This window comes from Diabrotica virgifera, chromosome 4 (genome assembly GCF_917563875.1).
Source record: "Diabrotica virgifera virgifera chromosome 4, PGI_DIABVI_V3a".
In the NCBI taxonomy this organism is placed as follows: domain Eukaryota; kingdom Metazoa; phylum Arthropoda; class Insecta; order Coleoptera; family Chrysomelidae; genus Diabrotica; species Diabrotica virgifera.
In genome coordinates, this window is record NC_065446.1 from 66,891,049 (window position 1) to 66,907,496 (window position 16,448).

At 33.3% G+C, this 16,448-nt stretch overlaps 1 protein-coding gene across 17 annotated transcripts in view; it reads right to left on the reverse strand.

Moving 5' to 3' along the window:
• Positions 1-9,378, reverse strand: part of LOC114324805 (piezo-type mechanosensitive ion channel component) — a 369,243-nt gene extending 359,865 nt beyond the window's left edge. For all 17 annotated transcript variants that reach the window (XM_028272670.2, XM_028272668.2, XM_028272666.2 and 14 more), the window contains exon 1: positions 9,168-9,378. The gene's annotated coding sequence lies outside the window, so the exon portion shown is untranslated. The remainder of the gene's footprint in view (positions 1-9,167) is intronic.
• Between the last annotated feature and the right edge of the window lie 7,070 nt (positions 9,379-16,448).

Below are 16,448 nucleotides of genomic sequence, written 5' to 3' on the forward strand. Positions count from 1 at the left end.
TTTTAGGCAACACTGATGATGCTCTTCTTAGAGCGAAAACGTTTTGTTCGATTTTTGTAGCCCTATAGGGCTTTTTAAAATAATATACCTTTTACCAAGACCAAAATTTTTTATTAAATTTTACTATTAAGTAAATTGTTTGCAAAACGTACAGGAAAGGCTCAGTTTCGCAAAAACCACAAATTACCCCCCTTTAAAGGGATAAAAAGGAGGGTTCCGGGGCGAATTTTTTTAAGAAAGAGTTAGTCTCATAATAAGCACCCCTGGATATACCAGAAAAAAATAAAACCGGGCTTGTGTCCATTTTGCGAGGTTCAACCTCTGTTTCCTACACTAACTAATTGACAAAAATGTTGATCGTGTGTGACCGTGCAGGCGTGCATCCAACAAAATCGTACAATTTGACCACAGAGAAACTGGCCTGTCTGCTGCAGTACTCAGTGGAGGCTCGTGGCTTTAGGGACAGGGTCGGCAAGGTTTTGTCTCTTCAGATAGGTATGCTATCTAATTAAAAGGCTTCAATTTCATAGAAGATTTTTGGTTTTTGTTTTTTTATTATTTTTTTTTAAATTTTTTTCTTGTTTTTTTTTGTAAACCTGTTTATAAATTAACTCTAGTCTATGTTGTTTCGAAGTAGCAAAATGAGTTATAACGTCATTGTAAAATTTATTATTGTTTTTGGAGAGGTTTTAAAAGTTTTTTTCTATTGACATTTGAGACAAGTTTGATATTCTCTCTTGTTTCATGGTGTTTCGACAACACGTTTTGACTCTTTTGAAACAAGAGAAATCCCGTTCATTTGAGGCAGAATTTGCGGACGGGGTCGAGTTCGCTCCCAATGGTAAGAATTTTACCTGAACTAAAAAAGGTAGAATCCGAATTGGCTCCCATAGACAAAATTTATTTTACCTAAACATGTCGAAAATATCACCCAGCGTTGTCACTTCTTTCAAATTTTCTCTTTTTGTTAGAAACAGGTACCTTCCTAGAAATATCTATGGGAAAGGAGGAAGACCTAACCCTTCGGTCCTAACTTAACTTTCGGGTATTAGAGTGTAGAGCGCAAACCGGCCGATTTCAGGTAAGAGCGCAAAACGGTCGAGCGCATACCGGCCGACACCGATAATTTGTGTTAAAATTGCCACATATGCCAATGTTGAACTAAAACAAACTCTAAAAGTATTTGTCTAAAAGTATTTGTCTAAAAGTATAATTTTCCTATAAAAAGTCTATGTAAATACTATGTAAATTTCCTAAGCAGTATAAATATTACACGATTTGGCAACAATGTCTAATGTTTCCGCGATTATATGAGAGCCTACCCGCATTCATGCGGGAGCCAATTCGTACCTTTCTAAAATATACCTGAACGAAGCGGAGCGAACTCGACTTCACCCGAATTTGCCCACATTTGAGCACAATAGTTTAGTAAATTCGGGAACGGTTTGTTATACCTAATGAATTGCAGTATATAAAATTAAACATATTTTGTAACTTATCCCACCTTCCGAAAAGATTTAGATCAGTATATAAAACTGTTAATCAATTTTCTTATTTTATTTGATTAAAGAATGATGGAAGAATCTTTGGAAATAATAATTGAGTTATCCTTCCACTCAAAAAGGTACGGAACATTGTTTAAATAATCAAAATGTCAAAAAATGAAGAAAAACTTCGATTTTTTTATTCGTTTTTTGATTTTAACATTCAAAGTATTCACTTCTGAGAAAAGCTACACTGACATAAAAGTTGGGTAATTAAATTTCCTACAATATAGGATTGGTTAAAATTTTTTAAAGTGTCATCCTTGTTGCAAAACAGCAATAATTGCGAAAAAAACATAAAAAATAAGTATTCGCATTTTACGTTTTTCTACCATTTATGCTACACTTACGACCTTCATATTTTAACCAGAAAACCTTTATGATATAATAAAACAATACTGTAAATTTCATTAAGATCGATTCAATACATTTTGCAAAATAAATTTTGCAATCCAGCTTTTGCAAAAAAAATAAATTTTTTCAAAATGTTGTAGTACTGACAATAAAGCAGATAGCAAGTTGACTTTTTTTTACATATAGAAGAAAGGTACAGTATTCTTCTATACGTAAAAATAAATTCAACTTGCTGTCTGCTTTATTTTCAGTTCTGCAACATTTTGAAAAAATGAATTTTTTTGCGAAAGCTGGATTGCAAAATTTATCTTGCAAAATTTATTAAACCGATCTTAATCAAATTCACAGTATTGTTATATTATATGATATAGTTTTTCTGGGTAAAATTATGAAGGTCCTAAGTGTAGCATAAACGGTTGAAAAACGTAAAATGAGAATACTTGTTTTTTATGGTTTTTTCGCATTTATTGCTATTTTGCAACAAGGGTGACAATTTTTAAAATTTTTAGGTAATCCTATATTGTAGGAAATTTAATTACGCAACTTTTATGTCAGTGCAACTTTTCTCGAAAATGAATACTTTTAAAGTTATAATCAAAAAATGAAGAAAAAAATCGAATTTTTCCTTCATTTTTTGACATTTTGATTATTTAAACAATAGTCCGGACCTTTTTGAGTGGGAGGATAACTCAAATATTATTATATGAGTTATTTTCAAGCAATTTCTGCAAACAAATATGAGTCACCTCACAACTTTCAAATTAATGTTAGGTACTAATATTTTTACAGATGCGCCCTGGTCGTACGTGTCTTGTTGCCGTTTGCAGATCACCGCTGCGCTCGGCAGATTGTTTTTCTGCCGTACTTGTCATTCAAATAAATACGGGGAATGTATAATTGGTTGCCTATCGGCTAATATTCCATAGCGTCTTATTACAAGCAAATGGTCAATCTGGGTAGGGTACGGCTTGTCGAAGCGGGTCTTGAATTCACACAATCGCAGTCGGGTGTATGGCTGGCTAGGATCATTAATTTGAAAATTCTCTTACGCACAGCGCACAGGGATCACTTAACGTATCGGATCGATTGATTCTTTTAAAAACAATGAATAAAATTTAGTCTGTATTATCTCACAGATATTTTTTTTATTTCACAGAAACGAATATCATCAACTCTGATTAACTTATATATTTAAAAAAATCTATAATGTGTCCATAAATGTGTGGGTCGGCGCTGCCGACCCTGACGAGCCGCCACTGGCAGTACTGCAGAAATGATATTATCATTGACGATTTTGTCGAACGACACCACAGTACCGTGAGTGAGTGGCCGGCTTTATTATCCAATTTAAAGGGCAAATTCAAATACAGATATTAAAATTAATAGAGAAGAGATAGTAGATGATTAATTCAATTTTATCGCAAATATAGAAACTCTCAAGTCGTGCGGAAATGTTTAAGTTACGAAATCGATAAAAAGACGCTAAAATGGGACTATGCATGCATCCGCATAGATATTTCATATTATGATAATATTGAAATATAAAGAATTTCCGTTGAAATTCCGCAAAGATGATCGCATGTTTTACGAAAAAGTGACATTCTTTTTAAAAATAGCCACCTTGAACTTCTATCGGCGTATTATGTCAGTCAGATGACCTTCACTGAATTTATTGACATGATTTAATCTGATTTCCCAAGAATTGGTATTATTTTAATATTATGGAGGTTTTTATTGAAAATTGAAATATTGCATAAATTTATTATTTTCCACGAATCAAACTAATTTGGCCTAGGCCAAACCCGATTTCTAACATATACAGTGATGAGCGCGCTAATAACCGGCAAAATAGCACCAAAGATGGAAAAAATGTATTAATTAATTCACATTATATTGATTGTTTCCCACCTTTACACGTATCAGAGGATTATGACTGTCACTGTGTCACTGTGACAACTTAAACTGTCACTGTTGTTCTGAAGCTATTTCCTAGTGACATTTTTATAATCAGCTATTTTCAATGGGAAATAAGCCACAATTTTACCAAAAAAATGATTTTATTAACGCTTCGAAGCCCAAATCGGGTTTCGTTGTCAAAATACAAAATACTACTAAAATAAACAAAAATGTTGTTGTTAAGTCAAAACATTATTCTAATAATTTATTTAATCTGGCTCATTTATATTGGCAATTCATACGTATATTATACATTTTAAAGCAGAAGACTTTAAAATGATATCGCCAATATTTATTAGTTGCGTTCATGGGACGACTTTACTAAAAGATAGTTCATTCGCATTCGATTACATGAAATCAATTCCAACTCAAGAATATCCGTCACAAAAAAATCATAGCATGTGATCTGTCTTTAAAAAGACAACCAAATGCAACGATGGCAGTAAAATTCTCGCGTTAGAGATTCCATAGTAAATTGGAATTGATTTCATGTAATCGAATGACCTATCTTTAAGTAAAGTCGTCCCAGGAACGCAACTCATAAATATTGGCGATATCATTTTAAAGTCTTCTACTTTAAAATGTATAATATACGTCTGAATTGCCAATATAAATGAGTCAGATTAAATAAATTAGAAGAATTTTTTTACTTAGCAACATTTTTGTTTATTTTAGTAGTCTTTTGTATTTTGACAACGAAACCCGATTTGGGCTTCGAAACGTTAATAAAATCATTTTATTGGTAAAATAGTTGATTAAACTGTCACAGTGACAATTTTAGTTGCCAAACTTGTGCGGTGTACGTCTAAAGGTGGGAAACAATCAATATAATGTAAATTTATAAGTTAATATCGCTAAATTTCCCAGCTCGACTAGTTTCATTTCTTTTTAACTCACAACTTAATACGTTTTCCATCTTTTGTGCTATTTTGCCGGTTATTAGCGCGCTCATCACTGTATACCAACAAGAGTGAAAGGATTAACTTTGCATGTTCCCTCGTAATGATGTTCTACCATGAAAGTGCGTTCCAATATTTAGTTTTTCTTCTCTCAATTTTCACTGTACAAATATGCTTTACCTACCTTAATTAATTACATTTTTGTTTATCAACTAGTTTCCCGCCATCATTTGTATTCCCAACAGATTTTTAATTATATACGCGAACGCAATATGTGTGGAGATGGGTAATTTGATAAAACCAGATAAAAGCCCTGTCTGTGGAGACAATCAAGTAATAATAATGTTCGAATGAAGGACGTAATCTGCATATTGCGTTCTCACAGAGATAATTAATTTAAATCATAGACAGGCCTTGATTTGGAGCTAATCAATTGTGGATAAGAGTGCATAAATCACTATTTTCAAGAAAAAAGAACAATTGACTGGACAAAATTTGTAAGCAAAAGATAAAAAATGATAAGTTGTAAAGAAAAAATTATATCAATAATTTATAATAGATCTGGATCCCGCGTATAAAAAAAAGTTGATTAATAGCAAGCTGAAAATTTGTTAATAGCTTAAGGGTGTCTAGTCGGACAAACTTTGATATATTGGAACACTGGAACAGGCGAAGTTTTAATTGTGAAACAGGTTAAAAATTTGGAATGGTCATACCACGAAAATGTCACATACATTTTGTCCGACAGAACTTCCAATTGATTTGTTACCCTTTCATTAAACTCTAATGCAAAAATCAGACTGCTATTTATCACCGAATGGGCATTTTAATGATTGGAACACGTAGAACATGTCAAATGACAGGAATTATGACAGGTGATAAATAGCAGTCTTTTTGCATGAGAGTTTAATGAAAAGGTAACAAATCAATTTTTGTTCAAAAAATTTTCAATTTTTAATAACTTTTTATTGTGTAACCCTTTAATTCTTAAATGCAAAAAGAGTTTCAAGGATATCCAGTACCTACCTATCAAAGTTCCTATGGTAAAATAAAATTCTTATCTTAAACTACTGATAACACCACAATATACATGTTGAACTCATTTACATGAGTAAAATTCATAATCAAATATATATCAACAGGTTAATATTTTATAATTAGAACATGCATCATATTATTATACATATTTATATTCTTGTTAATACATTTTAACATTGTATTTACAAAGTAAATAGTGTTTTTAAATATTTAATACTATTAATAGACATTGTACTTAAGTCAATTTTTTTTACTTTTGGGTATGTTCATAAATAATATAATAAATTCAATAACATATTGGCACATCCCTCACTCAGACATACTTAAATTGTAACTTTCAAAAAATAGATAAATAGATATAAATACAATATAAACAGCATAATGACTTCAAAGTGTTAAAAATTGATAGGATTCAGTACTTACAACAATTTTTTTTAGTAATTTTAGTTGTAATTTTGCAATGCAGAGGTTGTTCAAAAACAGTGGTGACGCATGACTTTTACTAAAGTATTACCAAACCCAGATGTAAAAAAAATTGTTTAAAAGAAGCTCACAAATATAAGTTTTTCTTTATTTTATCTGGAAAAATGTTAATAACAGAATCGCATAAAGAGGGTTCTGTCACTAATCCATTTAAAAAGCGTTACTCAATGAAAATTAAAGAAAATGACGACATTCAATCTTGCAATTGGGTATTTCTTTGGCATGTTTTAATCCGTTTCATTGCTGAAAAACTTCTTTCAACGGATGCACTTGTAGCCGGAATTATTAAAAATAGGTTTGCCAATTTAAAGGGTTCCTGAAATGCATTATCAAGTTCTGAAGACGTTTAAATATTAATACAATTTTTGTACATTTTTTTTTAAATAAAATCTGGATCATTATAAAGAACTGGCAATTCTGTTTTTTAACTTTACTGAGTCAAATTTTTGTCCATATAGCTGTACAAATTGATGAAAGGCACTATCTGAAAATTTTTTGCTTTAAATTAGAAAACCTATTTTTAAGAGTAAACAGTAGCGATCAACAGGTAGCAACAAAATATAACTTCGGGAGATAGTATCATAAACTTGGGCAACAGTGGTAATCTTTGACATTATCTAAGATTAATATTTTGACAATATCATAGTCGCGCTAAATGGAAGTAATAGAAAACGATTTTATTATTAATAAATAGATATTTATAAAAATAAACCAAAATGGGTGAAAATTTTATGTTAAGATAGGTATTTAGAAAGGTATTTGCATGAAATATCTAATAATAAAACAATAATAAATAATCATTTTTTGTTGTGAAGCGAAAAAAATTTCGATTTTCGCATAATTTTGGCACAGTTTTTAATGGACTTTTTCTTGGAAGGTTTCACTTTATTTTTCGTTTGATTTACTTTTTCCATTTTGTTAAACTATTGATAATATTTTTAGAATAAAAAATCCTCCTAAAACTTTATATACTCGCATTAGAATTCGAAGTATTTTTACGTAAAATATACTTACCTACCTATATATAACTAAAACTCACAATTAACAACAATATATTCTTTCAAAGAGTACAACTTATTCAACAACAACAAATATATAATAAATTAACTATCAATAAACACTACTTTCCTATGAAACAACAAAAACGAATTCTTAAATTAACACACTACTGCACTGAACAGATATCGATAAAGATGACAGAACAAATTAGAGAAAATCTAACGCAGGTTTGTTAAAATGACAGTGATAATTTCCCTATGTTGCCTAATTTGTTATTTAGTTATAATATGTTCGATTTCTTGTTAGAAATAAAAAATTTTAGTAGTTCCAAGATTACACAAAATCTAGGCATGGATAAAAAAGTTTATTTGAAGGAAGTTTATTTTTTTTTCTTCTTGCTGGCGGTACAGGCTCCTTTTTTCAATATTTTATTTAGTTATAGAGTAATTTCCACATACTAACATATTTCTGACATTGGGCTCTGTACTGCCATTCTTTATTATATTACGAATATGTGTGCCAAATATCTCGACAAAATATTCAAAATTAGAGCGAGTTTCAATCTTGGAACAGGTTTGTTGCTACCTGTTGATCGCTACTGTAGCCTCTTAAGTTAAATAATCATAGAGTCAAACATTTCAAAAAAAAAAACTCGTCAACGACCCTCATCCATGTTTAATTGGACGCGCACTGTAATAGGTAAGTAACCATTGCATTGTAACCATTCCTAAATTTGGCAACAAGAATACTAATATCCACAGCGTGCTTACGCCTTCGCCTTTCAAAATTTTCAGACACGACCTGTTTCTGACCATCCAACCGATAGCCGATGGACCTTCATTTGTATCCACATTTAAAGGTGGTAACATTAACCTGCAACCGATTCGCATCCAAATTTCCAATATTTTCGTGCGTCTAGTTGGCTTTTTATTGAATTACATACTATTAACACTCATATTTCTATTAAAAAAAATAAAATTATTTATCCTTCATTATTTCACCGACTTATTTCACAGTAGTCATAAAATATTTATTTGCAAGATTTTTAACTGTTACCAATGGTAACAGTAGTTACATGGACGCTTCGCCAGTGCCCCCCAGAGACCATCAAGTAGTTGTAACCCCCCCTCAGGATCACGTTACACCTCTGCTACAAAACTATAATTACAGACAATATAAATATAACTGAAATATAAATTATTAAAACAAAATTTGGTAACCTTTTGTTTTCGCAGAAAAATTAAAGCTGTGCAAGGTGCAAGCAAATATGGGCATCTTTGATAAGAAGTAAAGCAGAATCAATTTATATTACCTATACAAATTTCAGATTCATAAGAGCTGTGAACCTGTGGGTCAAGTCAAGTCGTTAAGTTGTATAATTACTGTATTAATTAACTTTGACGTGTTTAGAGCAATCAAATCCTTTCAGGTTTCTCAAGTATTAACAAGGAATAGACGCATATATGCGTCTACTTTCGTTGATGCGCCTATAATCCTTGGTATCATCGTTGATTGAAATATTTCAATCAAGGGTATCATCCAAGAAATTTTGAAATCTGTAATTTGTATTTCTAGTTTAAATGTAATGTCAATGGCATAATTCATAACTATATTATTGTTTAAGTAAGCATATTATTAATAATATATTTAATTTGATGTATGTACTTCTTAAAAAAGAATGTTTGCAATTTGCAATATCTATTATTCTACCTACACAATTCTACAATTTCCACATGAACAAAAATAAGAAATGATATTTCGAAACCAGGGTATTATTGACTGGGAAATACTAAAATAGACACGATTAACATATTTTAAAAGCATGCGAGTATTTATATTATCTGCAAATTGTGAATACAAATTGCTAAATAATTACTTACAAATTTTAACTTACCTGTAGGTTAATAACAGTTCAGAAAGGCTTGTAATCCAAATTCACGGCTACTATTTTTAAAACTACGAGTAAAAATTACTCTCACAAACGAAATATTTTTGAAAAGTTCACATACTTTAGTTCCCGTGTTTACGTTTACGACACCAATACATCTTCTCGCAACTTTACATGCCCACGAGGAGACGATGAATAAAATTAGTGACAGTTCTTGGGCAGCAGGCAGCAGCAGCAGGAAAATATTGACAAGTATTTCTATACGGTAGCGCCATCTTAAGTTTAATAGCTGATACTATCTTCGTACTAAATAAAGAAATCTTTAATTTCGACAAATAAAATTAAATCCATTGATGTTACACTGCTCAACAATTGATAAGGATCATAATTATTATAATTACTATTTCAAATGTTTTAAAAGTTATTTGACGTCGTAGTATTTTTCGTTGGATATAATTAGAATGTATAATTAGAATTTTATTTTTTGAAATGTAAATAATCAAATGCAAAAATAAAATAGTTTAACAAGAAAACCTTATTGAAATAAAGTAACATTAAGTTGTTTTCTACAAAATCTAAAATAACGAGCTAGGTAATTGGCCTACAAAACTTAAATAAAAAATTCTAATATTTTATTCGACCTTTTCGTGAACGAATTAATATAATGTAATCTTTCGTTCCCAATTCTTGCACGGTGGGAACGGGCAGTGTCGTCAATAAGGACAAAACTTTCTCCGATTGCACCCGCAAATGGTACAATAATTGGTTCTAGAACCATATATCTATATCCCTGAGCAGTCATCGTAACATTTGTCAGAACTACTAACTCGGTGCGGCCATCAAAACAAATACCACCTTACCACCCCAAACGCAAATAGAGCCTCCCCAAAAGCAGTTGTAGGTACCCTATAATGTCCATTATACATCTCTCCTCGTTCTTCCAAACCAAAATACGACCATCGGAATTGTTTATACGAAATCTAGACTCCTTGGATCGCACCCGCATAAATGGTACAATAATTGGTTCTAGAACCATATATCCATATCCCTGAGCAGTCATCGTAACATTTGTCAGAACTACTAACTCGGTGCGGCCATCAAAACAAATACCACCTTACCACCTCAAACGCAAATAGAGCCTCCCCAAAAGCAGTTGTAGGCACCCTATAATGTTCATTATACCTCTCTCCTCGTTTCCTTCAAACCAAAATACGACAATCGATTGTTTATACGAACTCTAGGCTCCTCTGTAAATAAACAGTTTCTCCATTCATTGATTGTCCAGTTGCGGTGTTTTTCAGCCCTTAGTCTTCTCAATCCGCGATGTTCCCTGGTTAGAACTTGATGAGGTGAACGTCTTCTTGCTTTTAAGCCTATCATATGCAACCTTTTTCAAACGGTTTGGTGTGAAATAATTATTCCAGTGCAGTTACGCAATGTGTTGTTGATGCGAGAAGCAGTATATGTTGGGTTCCATCTAGCAATAATTCGCATATATCGGTCATGAACAGGGTTGGTACTCCGTTGTCGTCCTCCACCATTAACATAATATGAGACTACACCATTTATGACATAACGATTCCAAGCTCTATTTACAACACTTTGTGAAACCCCCAAACGTTGAGCCACTTTACGTTGCGTTAACCCTTCGTTGAGCCACATCACAATCTGTTGCATTTGGACAATATATAAGCATCTTCGAGGCATAGTTTTTAGTTTATAAGTAATTAATAAAAATACTCTACTATTTAAAACAACTGAACACAAACTGTGTTATTATCAAATGAAAATATATACGATTTTAATATTTAACTTTTTGCCGAGGATAGTAAAAAAGAAGAAAACAAAAAGAATGGTTGTGTACTTTGTACGCACGTAAGAAGTTATACTTCTATTATATGATTTCAACGAAATCAATATATCTACTTTAAACAGTTTTTTTGTATTGTATTTAAATATTAAACCAACTTTAGAAAGAACTAAAAAAATACCAAAAATTAAAAAAAGAAAAAGAATATGAATTGTCCGGATTTGAACGCGGGACGTCTTTTACCACGGTTCTCTTTATGTACGATCATTTATCGGACATAATTCCAATCACCGTGACAAATAGATCAATTGAATAAACATTTTCAATAATACTTATTGTCTTACTCCCGAAGAAGACAAATCCAAAGACACAAAAATTATAATAAATATATTTACTAAAAACACTAATATATTCTTTTCACGCACACCTTATTTGCGCTACATAACTTAAAAGATTTAGCGACTAACACCATACTGTCGGTGTGAGCATGCGCTCAGAATAATAAAAATTCACTCTCGATCGCGCCTAAAGAAGTATAACTTCAAAGCGGATGGTCACAATAACAAAACTTATTTTATTCCCTTTAAAATTGATAACAAATTCGGGGTAATATCATTTTAATTATATCAAATTTTTACAAACTCCGACTATTTCTGGCGTAAAATATTACTTTGATCATTATCAATTGTTGAGCACTGTATTTGTATTATGTGTATTTTAAATCATTTTTATCATTTTACTCACATTTTAATTCTTTTTAAATATACCTAGGTACTTTATCCATCAACGTTGTAATCCTTACTTAAGTATCCGTGTCAATGGCCTTTGGCCGTGTATATGGCATCAACCGAAGGTGCCTCAAAAAACTTCCAGAGAGTATCATCCCTCTTCTAACTAAAATATTCAATGCATGTCTCAAAAACAGCCACTTTCCTACTCCTTGGAAAGTGGCCAACACCATCATGCTTTTGAAAAAAGGCAAACCCCCAACCGACGTGGAATCCTATAGACCAATTTCATTAATCAATACTCTGGGTAAAGTTCTTGAGCTAATCCTAAAAGAGAGGCTCAATAACTTTCTCGAAAACCACAATATCATACCAAAATTCCAATATGGATTCCAGTCAGGTAAATCTACTAAACATGCATTAATTGACTTCACTACCAAAGTTACTCAAACCATCAACGATGGTTCAATCGCCATAGCCACATTTCTGGATGTGCAGAAGGCTTTCGACCAGGTCTGGCACGACGGGCTTGTTCGGAAACTTCTGGACATCGGGCTTCCATTGCAATTTACCAAAATTGTACACTCCTACCTCCACAATCGTACTGTCAGAGTGAAAATATGCGATCAAAAGTCCACCCCCTTCACTCCACAAGCTGGAGTTCCCCAGGGTTCAGTCCTAGCGCCGCTGTTGTACATCATCTACAACAGCGACATCACTAACCAAAATATCCCAGGTACTCGGCTGTTTCTCTATGCAGACGACACGACTCTGCTCTCAACTACCTCTCGATACAACCCAAGACTCCTCTTCAGAAGAGCCCAGGCTCTGTTGGACGGCGTCGGCGAATGGTGTTGTAAGTGGAGAGTCACGCTCAACGCGAACAAAACAACAACAATTGTGTTTCGCGCCCCTTCTGTGTCAAATAGAATCATTCGCAATGAAGACGACCAATATCCTCTGAGTTTGTTGGGAGAAAGGCTTGTTGTTAGCCCGACTGTGAACTATTTGGGAGTTCTGTTTACCAGGACTCTCAACTGGGACGCAGATCTAAAGGCAACTTTAGATAGGGTAAGGAACAGGGCCAGACTTCTCAACGCTCTCTCTGGAAAAATTGGCAAGACACACAAGAAGACTCTCATTCACACTTACAAGACCTTTATTCGACCCGTCATGGAGTACAAGTCATGTATCTACTCTCTTTGCTCTAGACAAAAACAAGAGAGGTTGTTGAGGACAGAGCGTAGAGTCTTGCGTAGATGTAACTATGAGCACTGGCGATATCCCTCAAACGAAATCCATAACATCTCGAACACCCCCAAAATCACCGAGAGAATAAACTCTCTGAACAGGAACTTCACAATCAAAGTAATCAACGGCCCCCCTTCCGACACCCAAGAATCTCTCAAATGTTCCTGTTCATCTTCCGGCCACGTACTCCACCGAAAGCCCAAACGCAAAAAGATTCATGTACCGTCCGCTCTAATGCAAACATGCATTGACGAACTCCCGGTGGAGTACGAAAACATCCTTGAGGCTACCCCGTTAGCCTACCGTACCCACCTCTAACACTTCCTCTTCCCTACCCCGAACAGGGAGAAGTTGGTTTTTTGCGGTTTCCCAACTTCATTGCACAATTATACCTGTTCGTCCCAAGAAAATAGCCGCAACTATTTTCTCCACTCGAACGCTCACTGTCCACGCTGCGCTCAATGCCACCTCCTGACCGCCGACGAGGGACGCAGGTTCGCCTGTCGTTGTACAATGGTTTCTAGGGAGATTGGTCGAGAGCAAAGCACGGACAGTACACGTAAATGTCTATGGAACCAACAACAATCCTCAAACTTTCTTCTCTGTTGACTTCTTAGCCTTCTGGACACCACCGTCCGGCACAACCAAGGATCCAAGAACACCAGGACACGGTGCTTGCCCCAGCGTGTTTTTCGGACTGTTTGCTTTTGCTGCCAACACTAAACATTCACCACAAACCCTGAAGAGGACAAAATCCTAAACGGGGAATCACATTGTATGCATTTCTTCTTAACATTATCAAGACAAGCAAATCAAAACAATGTAGTAGTAGTGGCCTTTGTTGCTGAGACACGTTAATTTAAATAAAGAATAATAATTTTTATTAAATTATTTTTTCTTCAAACGTCAAATAATGATGACATTACTTATCTAACTTGATCCTGTCAAAGTTTGATGTCTCCGCCGGAAGCAGTTTTTTTTCCATTTCTTTACGGCGCACAGTGGGACAGGAGAGCTAAAAAGTTGGCATAAAATGAAAATACTAAATGCAGTATTTTCTGTGGCATTCATTTTAATTAGATAGTACACAATCCTGCTTATGATTTGGCATCATTTTTTCCCATTAAATCCCCCTCCACCAGTTGCGACGCGTCGCAAAGGGCACATGGTCCCGTGTTAACAATGCATAGACCGCGATAACGTGATTCGACTTACGTTTGATCCACTTATTTCAAGTCAAAAGTTAATTTACTAGTAAAATTGGCTACGGATATTTGATCTTCAGGAAAGTAACAATATTATTACAGATGTGATATAATAATTAAGTAAATATAGTCTCTTATAATATGTTGTTTAAAATTACCTGTACAAAATATCAAAATACGCATTTTTCAAAAAGAGCAAGTGATTTGTTAGTGTTCCCAGACGTATCCAACTTTAATTTTGTTTTATTTTGAAAGCTTGAGTATTATTCTTTAAAAAGTCATTTTAACTTTTTGCTCATATTTGCTCCATTTTTCATAATTTTATTTTTTGTGAGGTTATGTTCACCTAATTAAATTGAATAACACTCTATTCTAATTTTTCGTTATTTGCATAATTCAAGGATAATAATTCAAGAAAGTGTAGTAGATCCAAAACAAATTAAGATGTATTCCACTTTTTGTTGATTAGTAGTGATCCACTGATCACAAGCAAAAGAAACATAAAAAGAAAGAAATTAGAACACCTGCCAGTGGAAGCACTGCATATTAGTGCATAATATATTATGTTCAAATCTCCGAATGTGCAAGATGTTGACGTCACATCTGATGATTTTGATGATGATCTGTAGTTTAAGTATTTCAATATTTTACCTACAACATTTTATGTCATTCTTATAAATATGCGGTAAATGGTTTTAAAGAACAATTTGGTTAACCAATTTTCCAAAAATTATGTTAACACAATTGTTTTGAGATATAAATAATATTAGATAATAAATCTACATAAAAACAAGTAAATTAGACTGTAGATTTATTTTAAATTAAAATTACTAAACTTCAAATATCATTTAAATCAATATCGGTAGTAACTACGGACATGCAGCTTTGAAAATTTTGAGCAAAACATTTTTTGAACAAGCCATCCTTCAAGGAAAAATATTTGTAAAGCGAGACCCAGGAAGAAGAAGAACATCCTGGTTAAAGAACTTCAGAACCTGCTTTAACACAACATCTGTGCAGCTTTTCCGCACTGCTGCAGATAAAATAAAGATTGCCATGATGATCGCCAACATTCGTCACGGATAGGCACATTGAGAAGAAGAAAACATTGAAAAAACATCGTTTTTGTTTATGTACACACAACTTATAATATTTGAAAAAAAATTGGCCATAATATATCGACAATGATTTAATGCCAAGTTATGTTGTCTCTTGCCCCACTGTGCGGCGGAGGGAAAATGTTGTCATGGCAACAATATAAAACATGTCACAAAGCAACAATACAAATGTCATTAACAAGTAATATTAAAAGTACAATTAGTTAATGAGGCATTTTCAAAATTGAAACCGTGCAAAAATGTTCCCGACTCTTGATACGCATTGGTAATTGTTGATGATACTGATGGTCGAGCTCAACTTTCAGCAATCATTCCCGATGTTGGCGAATCATATGAGGGTTTAAAATTTTTTGAGCATTATCGTTCTTATTTCTTATTGAATCTTCTATATATCCTTCGGCAACCGTGCTTGATTTCCAGCCCCCATGTCGTTTGAGGCATTCTAGATTTCCGCCTCCATCAATTAAAAGTGTTGCTGAAGTTCGTCGTAAAGAGTGACCCGTGTATGCGCTTGCATCGTTTAAATTTAAATAACTAGTTACTTTTTGGGCTACTGCGCTGATCGAATGTATTCCCATGACGCTTCGGTAACACTTTCCATTTTGGTACTTGATAAAAAATCGGTTTTCTGTAAAATTTTCAGGCCGCAGTGATGCATACTTTTTATACAGTTTAATGTAGTTTTGACCAATTATCGTAAAAGATCTAATTTGTCGTGTTTTACTGTCTGGGATTTTGATAATTATTACATTTTCTTTATCCTCAATGTCCACAGTCTTCATTTTTACCATTTCGTCGCATCGACAGGCGCCGGTAACCCCAATTAACAAAACAATCTGAAATATTTTTATAATTTAGTAGAGTATACTACATGCTTTGCAATATAATTTTTTTACCTTTAATCCTAAATACAACTTATCTGGCGCTTCAAACAAAAATTTATCAAACTCGTCTTTAGTGAAAACTTTAGACTTCTTTGCAGTATATCCTTCGCTTGTCTTTTTCAGAAAGGCACGTAACTTTAAAAATTTGCTTATATCCACATTTTTTCTAATAACTAACTCGGATTTTATCATAGAGTATCGTGACCACATTGTAGAAGATTTCCATTTATTTTCATTTTCCATTATATTAAAATATGCCAGTAAAACGTCTTCGGTAACTTGCCGTACTCC